The sequence below is a fragment of the Phoca vitulina genome, unplaced genomic scaffold (assembly GCF_004348235.1).
Source record: "Phoca vitulina isolate PV1807 unplaced genomic scaffold, GSC_HSeal_1.0 scaffold19, whole genome shotgun sequence".
Classification (NCBI taxonomy): domain Eukaryota; kingdom Metazoa; phylum Chordata; class Mammalia; order Carnivora; family Phocidae; genus Phoca; species Phoca vitulina.
Genome location: NW_022589722.1, coordinates 28,761,393 through 28,772,282, shown reverse-complemented (window position 1 = coordinate 28,772,282; position 10,890 = coordinate 28,761,393). Strand labels below are relative to the sequence as shown.

The 10,890-nt window shown below is 50.4% G+C and overlaps 1 protein-coding gene across 6 annotated transcripts in view; it reads left to right on the top strand.

Annotated features, from left to right (window-relative positions):
* Nucleotides 1–635: 635 nt before the first annotated feature.
* The window catches only part of PACSIN2 (protein kinase C and casein kinase substrate in neurons 2), a 131,807-nt gene continuing 121,552 nt past the window's right edge, over nucleotides 636–10,890 (top strand). For 4 of the 6 annotated variants that reach the window (XM_032416164.1, XM_032416162.1, XM_032416163.1 and 1 more), the window contains exon 1: nucleotides 644–768. The gene's annotated coding sequence lies outside the window, so the exon portion shown is untranslated. Of the gene's footprint in view, nucleotides 769–1,152; nucleotides 1,240–10,890 lie in introns of those variants that run through there. The other 2 variants (XM_032416160.1, XM_032416161.1) reach the window with 2 other exon arrangements.

The following is a 10,890-nucleotide window of genomic DNA, read 5'->3' as shown; positions in this document are numbered from 1 at the left end:
GTAGAATGGGGCTGATAACCCATTAGGCAAGGTCTGGTAAGAACTAGAACTAAAGTGGTCCATTGTGCAGCGCCCGGCGGCTCTCCCTGGCTGCTCCGTCCACACACACACACACTCCCCCCCCCCCACCTCCCGCCCCCCGGCTTAAACTAAGCGGCTCAAGAGGGATCTACACCTGTGGCGGGAATCTGAGGAAGCCCTGTTGACACTGGCTTTCCTGAGTGCCCCGGGAGAGGAAACTTTCAGAACGACTACTTCCCTGAACCCCCAGTCAGGTGAGGTGCTGCCCTCCCGCGCCCCCCGCGCCCCCCGCGCCTGGGTACCAGCAAAGCCGCAGGACTCAAGCCCCAGGGAGTGAGCCCCGCGAAGCACAGCCCCGGAGCGACCCCAGGACAGTGACCGCCCCCCCGCGCCCGGCACCCTATCAGTTGGTTAAGTAGGCACTCCCCCTTTGATGGACAGGAGATGCCGCCAATGGCGCCCGGGGGAGGTCCTTTTGTGCCCCAGGGGCGCACCGCCTCCTTGCACCCTGGCCCAATCTGGGATGCCGAAGGGGCCGTGGGGCGGGGCCCGGCGCCCAGCAGCCAATGGGACGAACACAGCGGGCGCGGCGGGGGCGGCGCGCTGGTGGCTGGCGGCAGCGGCGGCCGCAGCGGGGCAGGGCAGGGCTGAGGAGCGCGGCCGGAGCGAGGGCGGGAGTCGGACCCGGAGACGCCGTCGCGGCCGGAGCGGGGTGAGCGGCGAGTCGGGAGGAGAGCGGCGGCCGAGGTGAGGGCCGCGCCGCGACGGTTGGGGCGCCGCGGGCGGGCGGCGGGGCCCGCGCCCTGTCAGGCCGCCGCTCCGGGGCCGCGCTCCGCGCTCGGGGGAAGCCTCTGCGGCCGCGCGGCCGGCGCGCGGACTTCCTGTCGCCGTGGGAGGGGGCGTGTTCGGGGGCCGCGGCGGGCGCCGGAGGGCTGGGGAGGGCGGGTGGGAGCCGCGGGGGGCGGGCTCGGCGCGGGGCTCCGGGACGCGGGCGGGCGAGTTGTCGGGCGGAGGTCGCGGGAGAGAGAAGTGCCGCGGCGGGGCCCGCGGGCTTGGAGCTGCTGCCGAGGGCAGGTGGGCGGCTCCAGAGAGACTCGGGGAGGAGCCGCGGGCGCGCTCCAGGGGAACCCGCGAAGCCGAGGGGCGCAGAGGTTCGCTGGGGGACACGCGGGAGGCGAGGGCGGCTGCGGGAGCGGCGCCGGAGCAGCGATGTGGCTGGTAAGCGCCAGTTGGAGGGCAGGGCTGGGTCCGAGGGGTGGCGGGGGCAGGCGGGACGCAGACGCGGATGAACTTATTTGGGGCACTTTGAGACAGCCCTTCCTTTGCACCCTCCCCGTGTCTCTCCTGTCTCCACGGGGGTGGGGGCGGCGAGGCCTTCCTTGCAAGCAGATCCTAGGGCTGGGGGGACAGGCAGGAGAGGCTGGGGCTGTTTGCCCGTCCACCCTCGGGATTTCCCAGACTGTCATTGATTCTTAGAAACGTGAGCGCTTTCTCTCTTCTGGGGTTTCCGAGCCTGCTGGCGCATCGGAGGGGTTCCGGGCTGGAGAGGTAGCGATTTCTGCCCCCTAATTTCAGTCGTTCATTGGGGTTTTGGCTCCACCAGAGAAGGGCGATTTTCTTTTCCGATGGAGCTGGTCGGGAGAGCAAGCTGTGCTGTCTCCTTGGGGCCCCGCTCAGCTCTGGCCTCTGAGGATGCTGCTCTCCAGTTGGGTGCCCAGGGGAAGGCGGCCTTCAAGGTGGGGGGTGTGTAACCATTCCTGGGTCTTCTGTACCGCGACTATCCTGTGTTCTTTTTTGTGGTTAAGGAGGGTAGGCTGCCTAGAGTCTCCGCGGCTACTCATTACACTGTTTACCAAACACTTCCTGGCTGTCCTGATGAGAGAATTGCTAAAAGAATTCAGACCTGAGCTGCTGCCGGTGAGCTCACAGCTTCCTTCCCTCCTCTGCAGTTGTATGATGAAGTTCTGTTTTAACCCTCCTGGGATTGCCAGCTTGGAGCCCAGGACGAGGAAACCAACCAGGTGGGCGCAGTTGAATGCCAGCCCTCCGGTTCTGGCCCCAGATGTTCTTACTCCACTTGATTCACAAGCCTGCTTGCAGCCTCCACATACAGGCATTGAATAGGAGCCAGTGCAACTTGGGTTTCTCTTGATTCGTTCACATGGGAAACTCATCTGTGTGCATTTAAACTTAATTCTAGAGCTTGGCAATCAATCTCCTTGGTGAGGTTATGCTAGTTGAGATATGAGGTCACATCAAAAACTTTTCTGTGGTGTGTGATTTTCTTTTGACAACTGTCTTCAAGCTTTAAAGAAACTGGCCAGTAGGCTGATGATATTTATTACTTGGGAAAGTAACATAACATAGAGGAATAGAAACGTGATTAGCTCTGCACTCTTGATTGACTTTTTTGGAGAAGAATAAAAACCCATTTGAATGGAAACAGCTCGTGCTGTTTGGGAACTGGAACTTTATTACTTTTAGTCTTTTTTTTTTTTTTTTTAAAGATTTTATTTATTTATTTGAGAGAGAGAATGAGATAGAGAGATCATGAGGGTCAGAGGGAGAAGCAGACTCCCCGCTGAGCAGGGAGCCCGATGCGGGACTCGATGCCAGGACTCCAGGATCATGACCTGAGCCGAAGGCAGTCGCTTAACCAACTGAGCCACCCAGGCGCCCTACTTTTAGTCTTAAATATATGAGAGGTCATAATATTTAAATAACCTAAAAGTATGCGTATGTAAAAAACAGTACTTGGGTTTCGGACATAGCCTGCTGCTAGGAGATAAGGTTGTCTTTCCCTAGTGCTGGATGCCTAATCCGGATCTCTGATAGCCAGACCAATGGGGGTGGGAACTGAGGGGCATTTGTCCTTTACCTTTTCATTTTCTCCTCTATTCACTTGAAAGTCTGCGTAGACCAAGTTAAGGACATGATGCTCAGGCTTCCTGCTTGTGACAGGGTCATCAGTTGATTCCAGGATGTTATGGAATATCAAAAAGATTTCATAGATTCCTTAATAATAGTAATGGTGCCTTGTGTTTAGAGATCAGGTAGCATTTACCAAGGGCTTTCTGGCCACCCTCACCTGAACTTCCCAGCTGACTCGAGCCTGCCTTATCTGCCATCAGATTGTCATGGCCGCTTTGCTGAGGCCACCTTGTAGATTATGGGCGGTAATGACCACATTCATGTGAACGGTAGTGCTGGCTCAGTTTTTTTCCCAGTTAGGTGGTTTGGGGCGGCAGTGGCGTACCTGAGAGCAGCGTAGCAGTGCCCTCAGTTATGAAGTCAGTTTGCATTCCACAGGTGGAGACCTTTCTTTATGGCCCTGGCAGTGATCCTTCACACACCTGAATGCGTCTCGGTGCCTGAAACCTGACTCCTGATGGGTCCCAGTGCTGGTCTCTGGGATGGCTGTGTAGGAATTCCTTCAGATATTTAGTATTCAGATAATTATGTTCTGTCTGCTGACTGGAGAGACAGTCTTAAAAGAGGAATTCTCAAAGTATACTCAGAAGTGTTCTGTGCCATGCTACATTCTTGGCATATGTGTAGTTCCAAAGATAACTATTTGAAGAAGAGTGGCCATCTAAGACCACACGTGCTGGTAGTTTGATTAAAAGCACATAAAACAACAACAGTCTCCTTTCTTTATTGATTTCTTTTTGTTCCTATGATTGAACATTTATGTTTGTTTAGTAAAACAGCACCATGTAATCTATTTTTTATTTTCTAGAATAAAATCTTCATTTTGTTTTTAATTATTTTTAAAGATTGATTATTTTAGAGACAGAGTGTGCGCATGTGTGTGGGGTTGGGGGGGATGGGGTAGAGAAGGGCAGAGAGATAAGGAGAGAGAGAATCCCAGGCTGACTCAGCACTGAGCCTGATGCAGGGCTCTATCCCAGGACCCTGAGATCATGACCTAAGCCAAAACCAAGCGTCAGATGCTCAACCGACTGAGCCACCCAGGTGTCCCTTAATTTTTTTTTAAAGATTTTATTTATTTCCTTCCTCCCTCCCTCCCTTCCTTCCCTTCCCTTTTTTCTTTCTTTTCTCTCCACACTGGGGCTTGAACTCACGACCCTGAGATGAAGACCTAAGCTGAGATCAAGAACTGGATGCTTACCTGACTGAGCCACCCAGGTGCTCCTTAAAGATCTTATTTTTAAGTAACCTCTATACCCAATGTGGGACTCAAAGTCACAACCCTAGGTTTGAGTCAACACACTCCACTGACTGAGCCAGCCAGGTGCCCCCAAATCTTTATTTTTTAATTGAGATATATTTGACATATTCTTATGTGTATTTAATTTCTTTTTTATTTTTTTAAAGATATTATTTATGTGACAGAGAACACAAGCAGGGGAAGTGGGAGAGGGAGAAGCAGGCTTCCCGTAGAGTGGGGAGCCCGACACGGGGCTCGATCCCAGGACTCTAGGATCCTGACCTGAGCCGAAGGCAGACGCTTAATGACTGAGGCACCCAGGCGCCCCGTGTATTTAATTTCTTTAAAAAAATTTTGATATCAAAAAATCATTTGTTTCTTGGCTGCAGGCACCGAACTAGGTAGAGAGGGGAATACAGAAATGAAGGAAAAGCTGTTTCAACCAGCAAAGACCTCAGCAGGAAGCCTTGAGAAGAGAAAACTGAGGATAAAATCTTTGCTATGACTTTAGCAACCACACGTGCGGCGGCTTGTGTAACACACTCTGTGGCTGTCTGAGATTTGTGTGACTTTTGTCCTCCCTAGAAATGTGGCATGGTAGAGTGGGAGGAGCATGGATGGAGTCAAGGAGCCTTGGGCCAGCCTTTCCCTCACTAACCTTGAGGCCTAGGACAGTCACATATCTTAGGGTCTCAGTTTTTATATTTGAAAGATGAGGGGCTGAGAGGTTCTTAACCTTTTGAGAATATGATAAAAATTGTGGCCTCCTTCCCAGAAAGCACGCAGCTTCAGAGGCCTGGGCCAGATTGAGGACTCCGGGATCACCCCATGTCTAAGCTCCCTCTCACCGATGATATTCTGTAATCCTATTTTCTCAGTCATCTTTGGGCTAATAATAATAATGATGACTTGTATTTATAGAGGCCACATTCCAAAGCATTTTCACCTCTCTTTTTTTTTGTCCTTAAAACATTTCTGAGTGGTGTGGGTGGTGATGGATATTCGTTCTTGTGATGAAGAAAGGGGTACAGGGCTGGCTACCACTCTGGTAGGATCACACAGCCAGAGGCTTGTCATGGGACCAGAACTGGGGCACCTGGTTGCCAGCTTGGGGTTTTTCCATTAGGTTTTGCTTCCTTGGTGGTTGTCATTATGAGTTATGTTTGGCAGTGTAAATATCCCAGAATGTGTCACTTGCGGAGGAAACTATTTGCTCATCTGCTGAAAGGACTGTTTTTTGTCTGAATTTGGATCACTAAACACCTTTCTGCCTGACTGTCAAAGGGATACTTATTTTTGTTATTTTTTTCTTGCCATATTTTTCATAGGGACACATTTGTAGGACTTAGGTGTTTTGAGCAGACTTGTTTAATGTTTATTGATTAAAGGGTGCATTGAAATGATTACTGCTCAGTTGCTTAGCACTTGAAACACTTGTGAAATAAATGTTAAGTGAAAACTCCAGATGTTTGACTTGTTCCATCCAAATATGTACTTACAGATGAGACATCCCTTCCAGCCTGTGAGCCGCTGGGTGGGTTTGAGAGTTGGGTGTGGGTTGTGCCAATGATCATGACTACCCAACAGCGGCTTCTTGTGGCCTTCAGGCCAGATTCTGAATATTGTAGGAACTGATTTTTTTTTCAGTTTATTAACAGAGCACAGAGTCTCAGTTCTTTAAAGAGCTCATGTATGCAAAAGAAGGTGGAATTTTAAAGACTCACAGATGTTAAGTGGTTCATTACTCATGAAAAGAATCATCGTTTTTTTTTTTTTAAAGATTTTTAAAGATTTTATTTATTTATTTGAGAGAGAGAGAGCACATGAGAGGGGGGAGGGTCAGAGGGAGAAGCAGACTCCCTGCCGAGCAGGGAGCCCGATGCGGGACTCGATCCAGGGACTCCAGGATCATGACCTGAGCCGAAGGCAGTCGCTTAACCAACTGAGCCACCCAGGCGCCCGAAAAGAATCGTCGTGATAAAGATGATTTGAATACTCAGATACGGAGGTCTAGTTGGGTATACAGTAGGTATCACTCAAATGTGGTGTGAGTCTGTGTGGTCCTGTCTTCCTGTCATGTTACGTCGGGGACGATTATTCATTGTCCAGACATGGAAAAAGGTTATTTGTTCGTTTCACAGTGCACTTCTTTAGGATACTCACAAGGACGAGGCAGACATGCACGATCTCCCTGACATTGAATAGAAAGCCTGATGCCATGTGTCATCTTCCTTAAATGCATTGCTCCCCAGAGAGAGGGATTGGTGGAGGCTGAAGGCAGAAGTGAATTCTGAGCATTTGGAAGTCACCAAAAGTAGAAGCCTGGTCAGGAAATGATGCTGTTGGAGAGCAAGGCCCATGAGGAAGGGTAAGCACCAGGCTGCTACCACCTTTGCAGGGATGGTGTCCAGTTAAACACGTAACCTGCCATAATGCCTCCTTCATTAGCTCTGCTGGTATTTACAGTCCTTACTCTGACCAGGAAACTTGCATCCATAGGTTGGCCCTTCTCTTCCAGTGGCCTCCTGTCTGTGATTTAAATATTGATAGAGAGGCAGGGCTGTCACTTGTGAACTCCATTAGGCTGCCATGTCGAAGTGCCTGCTTTTTATTTTAATTTCACTCCTGGGGCTGAGAGTGTTTGGGGAAGTGGGCAAGGTGGGCCCAAGGGGGGGCAGGGGGCATCCTGGCTGCTATGTGTGCAGTGCACCTGGCTCTTCCCACAGCTCTGGGATCCCAAGATTAAGGTGACTCTTGCACTCTGGAGAGGCAGCTCAGTCAGGAGGCGGACGTGGAAACCATCACATTTCATTGTGACAGTAGCAGATAGGAGTGTGTACAAAATAGAGGGGACAGAGGTGGGAGGGTCTGACTGCCCTCAGGACACTGCAGAGAGCTGACCTTCAGGGAGGTGTCTTTGGAGTGGTTTCACCAGATCCACAGGTGCTCTCCAGCTGGCCATGCCTGGAAGGAGAATCTCTGGCCGAGGTCCAGAGCTATGAACAATGTGGGGGTGTGAGTGGCTGGGTGTGAGAGGAGCCACTTAAGGTGGAGGGAGGGAAGGCTGGGTGGGCAGGCTTCAGGTTGGGTAACCTGCCTTGCATGCCAGGCTTGGGTTTGGACCTCCTCCTGGAGGATGGAGTTCAACGGGGAGCTGTTTCAGGGCAGTAGACACGGCAGGTTGAAGCTCCGCACAGGAAGGAAATGTCAGTTGAGAAGTCAGGGATGCAGACGGGGAGGGGTGATCCAGCTAGCTCATTTTATTACATGTATAGGATATGTCTATGTCTATATCTATATCTATCTCTATCCTATATATAAATACTTATTTTTAAGATTGTATTTATTTATTTGACAGACAGAGAGGGAACACAAGCAGGGGGAGTGTGAGAAGGAGAAACAGGCTTCCTGCTGAGCAGGGAGCCCGATGTGGGGCTCCAACCCAGGACCTTGGGGCTCCATCCCAGGACCTTGGGATCATGACCTGAACAGAAGGCTGTGCTTAACAACTGAGCCACCCAGGCGCCCCCAAGCAGCTCATTTTAACAAAGGTCCCTGGTGTCACTGGAGGCTCAAAGATTGCCATCAGAGTTTCCAGGAAGCAGTGGCTGCACTCTCCAGTGAGAGAGGCTTCCAGAGCGGGATTGGCAGCAGTCTTACCTCCATTTCTTTATCTGCATTTATGTATTTTGTTGGTTCTGCTGCCTTTCCCGTATGGCTTTTGGTCACAGATCCATGCAGTCAGGAGGTAACTTTCACTGCCAGAAGAAAGGCCCTATTTCAGTGAGGTGTAGGAGGTAACATGGATTCAGAGTCACACAGCCCCCGGTTGAGTTTAGCTCTGTCACGAGGTAACTGGGTGGCCTTCCTTGGCCGCATGCTTCAACATCTTCAGAACGGGGATGCTGACAGCCTCCTCTTCAGACAACTGAGGGAGGGCAGCGTGGGGTATTGGACCCTGAGAGGTCAGCACCTGTGCCAGGTCCATGGTGCTGGCTCAGTAGCTTTGCGATTGCTCAAAGTACAATGTCTACTTAAGTGAATTTGCTAATTAAGCAAAGTGTACCATTAAAGTGCTTAGTTTGATGTTATGTTATCCAGTTCTATTGCAAATCCTCCTACAGTGTGTTCTTTTCTCCAGCCTAAGTGTATTTAGTCTATTTGGACCTTTCCTTGGTGACTTGGGGTTGTAGGGATGATATTGATGTGGGCAAGGCCTCTGGCCCTGCATGGAATGCCCTCCCTCCCATCCTGGCACTTGCCAGGCCTGGCTCCTGTCTTCCCACCATCTCTCTGCTTCTGTCCGCTTCTGCCCTTCCTGTTGGGTGGAGGGCCTGAGGGTGGTCCTATCGTCTCTGGGGTGTGAGGGCAACCCAGCCTCGCCGAAGCCTTTCTCCTTCTGGGTTGGCGATTCTGGGGCTGAGTTGAATGTTCTAGGTTATAGAAATCCTGAGCCTAGGATGACAGGCTGATGCTGTGCCTGGAGGCGCATGTGTGAGGGTGATGATGGCTCGCACTGAGGTGACGAAAAATATCAGGACTTGAGAAAGCAAATTGTCAGGTACATCACATGTGTAAAATATTTAAATGTAGACAGCCATGGTAGTTAGGGTTGCAGAATTATGGAAAGTTTCACCTTGTTTCCCAGACTGCACCATTACCCTTTTACTTTTAGAATTAGTATTTAAGTAATAACTTGATTTTAGAATGAAAATAAATATATATAAAAACAGCTTGGTTGTGTAGGCACTTGCAGTTTACCAGAACTTTCCCATGGCTTGCATTTTGTTTCCAAAGCAGCCTGTTGGTTGGCTTCCCTCTTTCTTGTTCAGAGGAGAAGAGGGAGGACTGGAGGGTTGGTGGTTTTGCCTGAGGCGAGCTGGCCAGGACCCCACACCGGCCTCCACCCTAATTTGGGCTCCCAGGGAGCTCAGGTATGGGGCCTCTGCTGGCGCCTGCAGGCAGTCTTTAACATACAGAATAGCCTAGTGTTTTGAAGTTTCCTGTTCAACGGAATGAAATTTATAAGTGATGCTCAAACCATAGTTTGTGAACATTTTCATATTTTAAACTATGTTTGTGTGCCATTGTACCCAATTATGTTGTCGCCAACTGAGCGTGCCAAGTCTATGAGTTGTGGTCTTCAGAGGAACCACAGAGCAGCCTGTGCTCCCCGCACGGACCTCCAAGGCTGCTGTTAGTGGGTTTTGTAGCTGACTGGTTGCTGGAGGATGGAGCTGGCCTGCCTGGGTGCTGTTTAGCTTGGACATGACAGTGTTTTAATTAAGGAAGCAATTGTGATGTCTGTACCAGCAAATGCATCATCAGCTGAGGAGTCTGGGCAGGTTCCAGGGAGGAGGACTGCGACAGCGGGGGTTGGTCGGGGTGGGAGTCATCATCTGGGACAGGCCCCTGGGTTCTGGGGCTTCTGAGGGATCATGTAAGAAGCTTTACATTCCTACTCATTTCATTCTTGTAACAAGATAGCATTAACTGCATTTTACACATGAGTAAGTGAAAGCTCTGAGAGATGAAGTGACCCTCACAGTGTCGTCATCAGAGCTGGCCTTCCACTTGACTCTGTAGCCACATTCTTTTTTTTTTTTAAATAAGCTCTGTGCCCAACCTGGGGCTTGAACTCACGACCCTGAGATCAAGCGATGCACACTCTACCAGCGGAGCCAGCCAGGCACCCCTGAAGCTCCACTCTTGCCACTTACCTTGCTGCCTTGAATAAGTGGATTCTGAGTCACTCGCCCTCATAATCTTCCCTCCCCACCTCTCAGAAACAGAAAAGAGGCAAGTTATGTGGTCTTTTGTTTTAAGGTGGGATCTACGCCTGCCACTAACTTGGTTCAGATAACCTGCGTTTGTAGCCATTTACACAGCAGGAAGATGGGGCAGAAAAGGGAGAGGCTTCTCCACAGCCCCGCTGCTGGGTGTGTGATCAGGGTGGTGGCGTCACCCACCCGTCAGTCGTCTACACGGCTGCTGTCCACCTGTCCATCTGCTGCCCCTGTCCTGCTCCTGACTGGGAGAATGGGGAGCAGCATGCCTGGGGATTCCAGAGCTCGCGGCTTAGGTGCGCCCTTCCTCCCCCTCCACTGGCGGTATTTTGAAAGTGTCACAGGCTGTTCAGAAGCAGCTGAAAGAGAAGAAATGACGTTTCCGTAGAGCATTCATTTTGCGCTATGGGAAACTGTGAAAGATCCTCACATTTTGTTGACATTGTGATATCAAATGAAGATCAGTTGAGGTAAATTAGAGCAGATGGTGGTTTTTATGCTGTGATAATTGTCAAAAGACTTTTTCCTCTCATTCTTTTAGTTCTTTTATTTATCTTTATTTTTTATTTTTTTAGTTCTTTTAAATATTGAAGGTGCAACATAGAAAATAGAATTTTCTGAATAAAGAATTCTTTTTTTTGTTTTACCTTCCACAGGCCTGAGGTTTTTAATGTACCTTAGAAGGAGTAGCTGCCGCCTACTAGCTGCCTGCTTTGTCCCAGGCTTCAGAAGAGGCCAGAGGTGCATCGCATTGCCTCTGTCTACCTCTGAGGTTCCTAGTTTGAATGCAAGGACACTGAAGGCAGGGAGTGAGATCGTGTGCCTAGTCTGAGGTCGTTCAGGTTGTCCTAGAACAGTAGCTCTGAAGCCCACATTGACCACACGTGCCTGCTTCTTTTTCACTAATGTTTC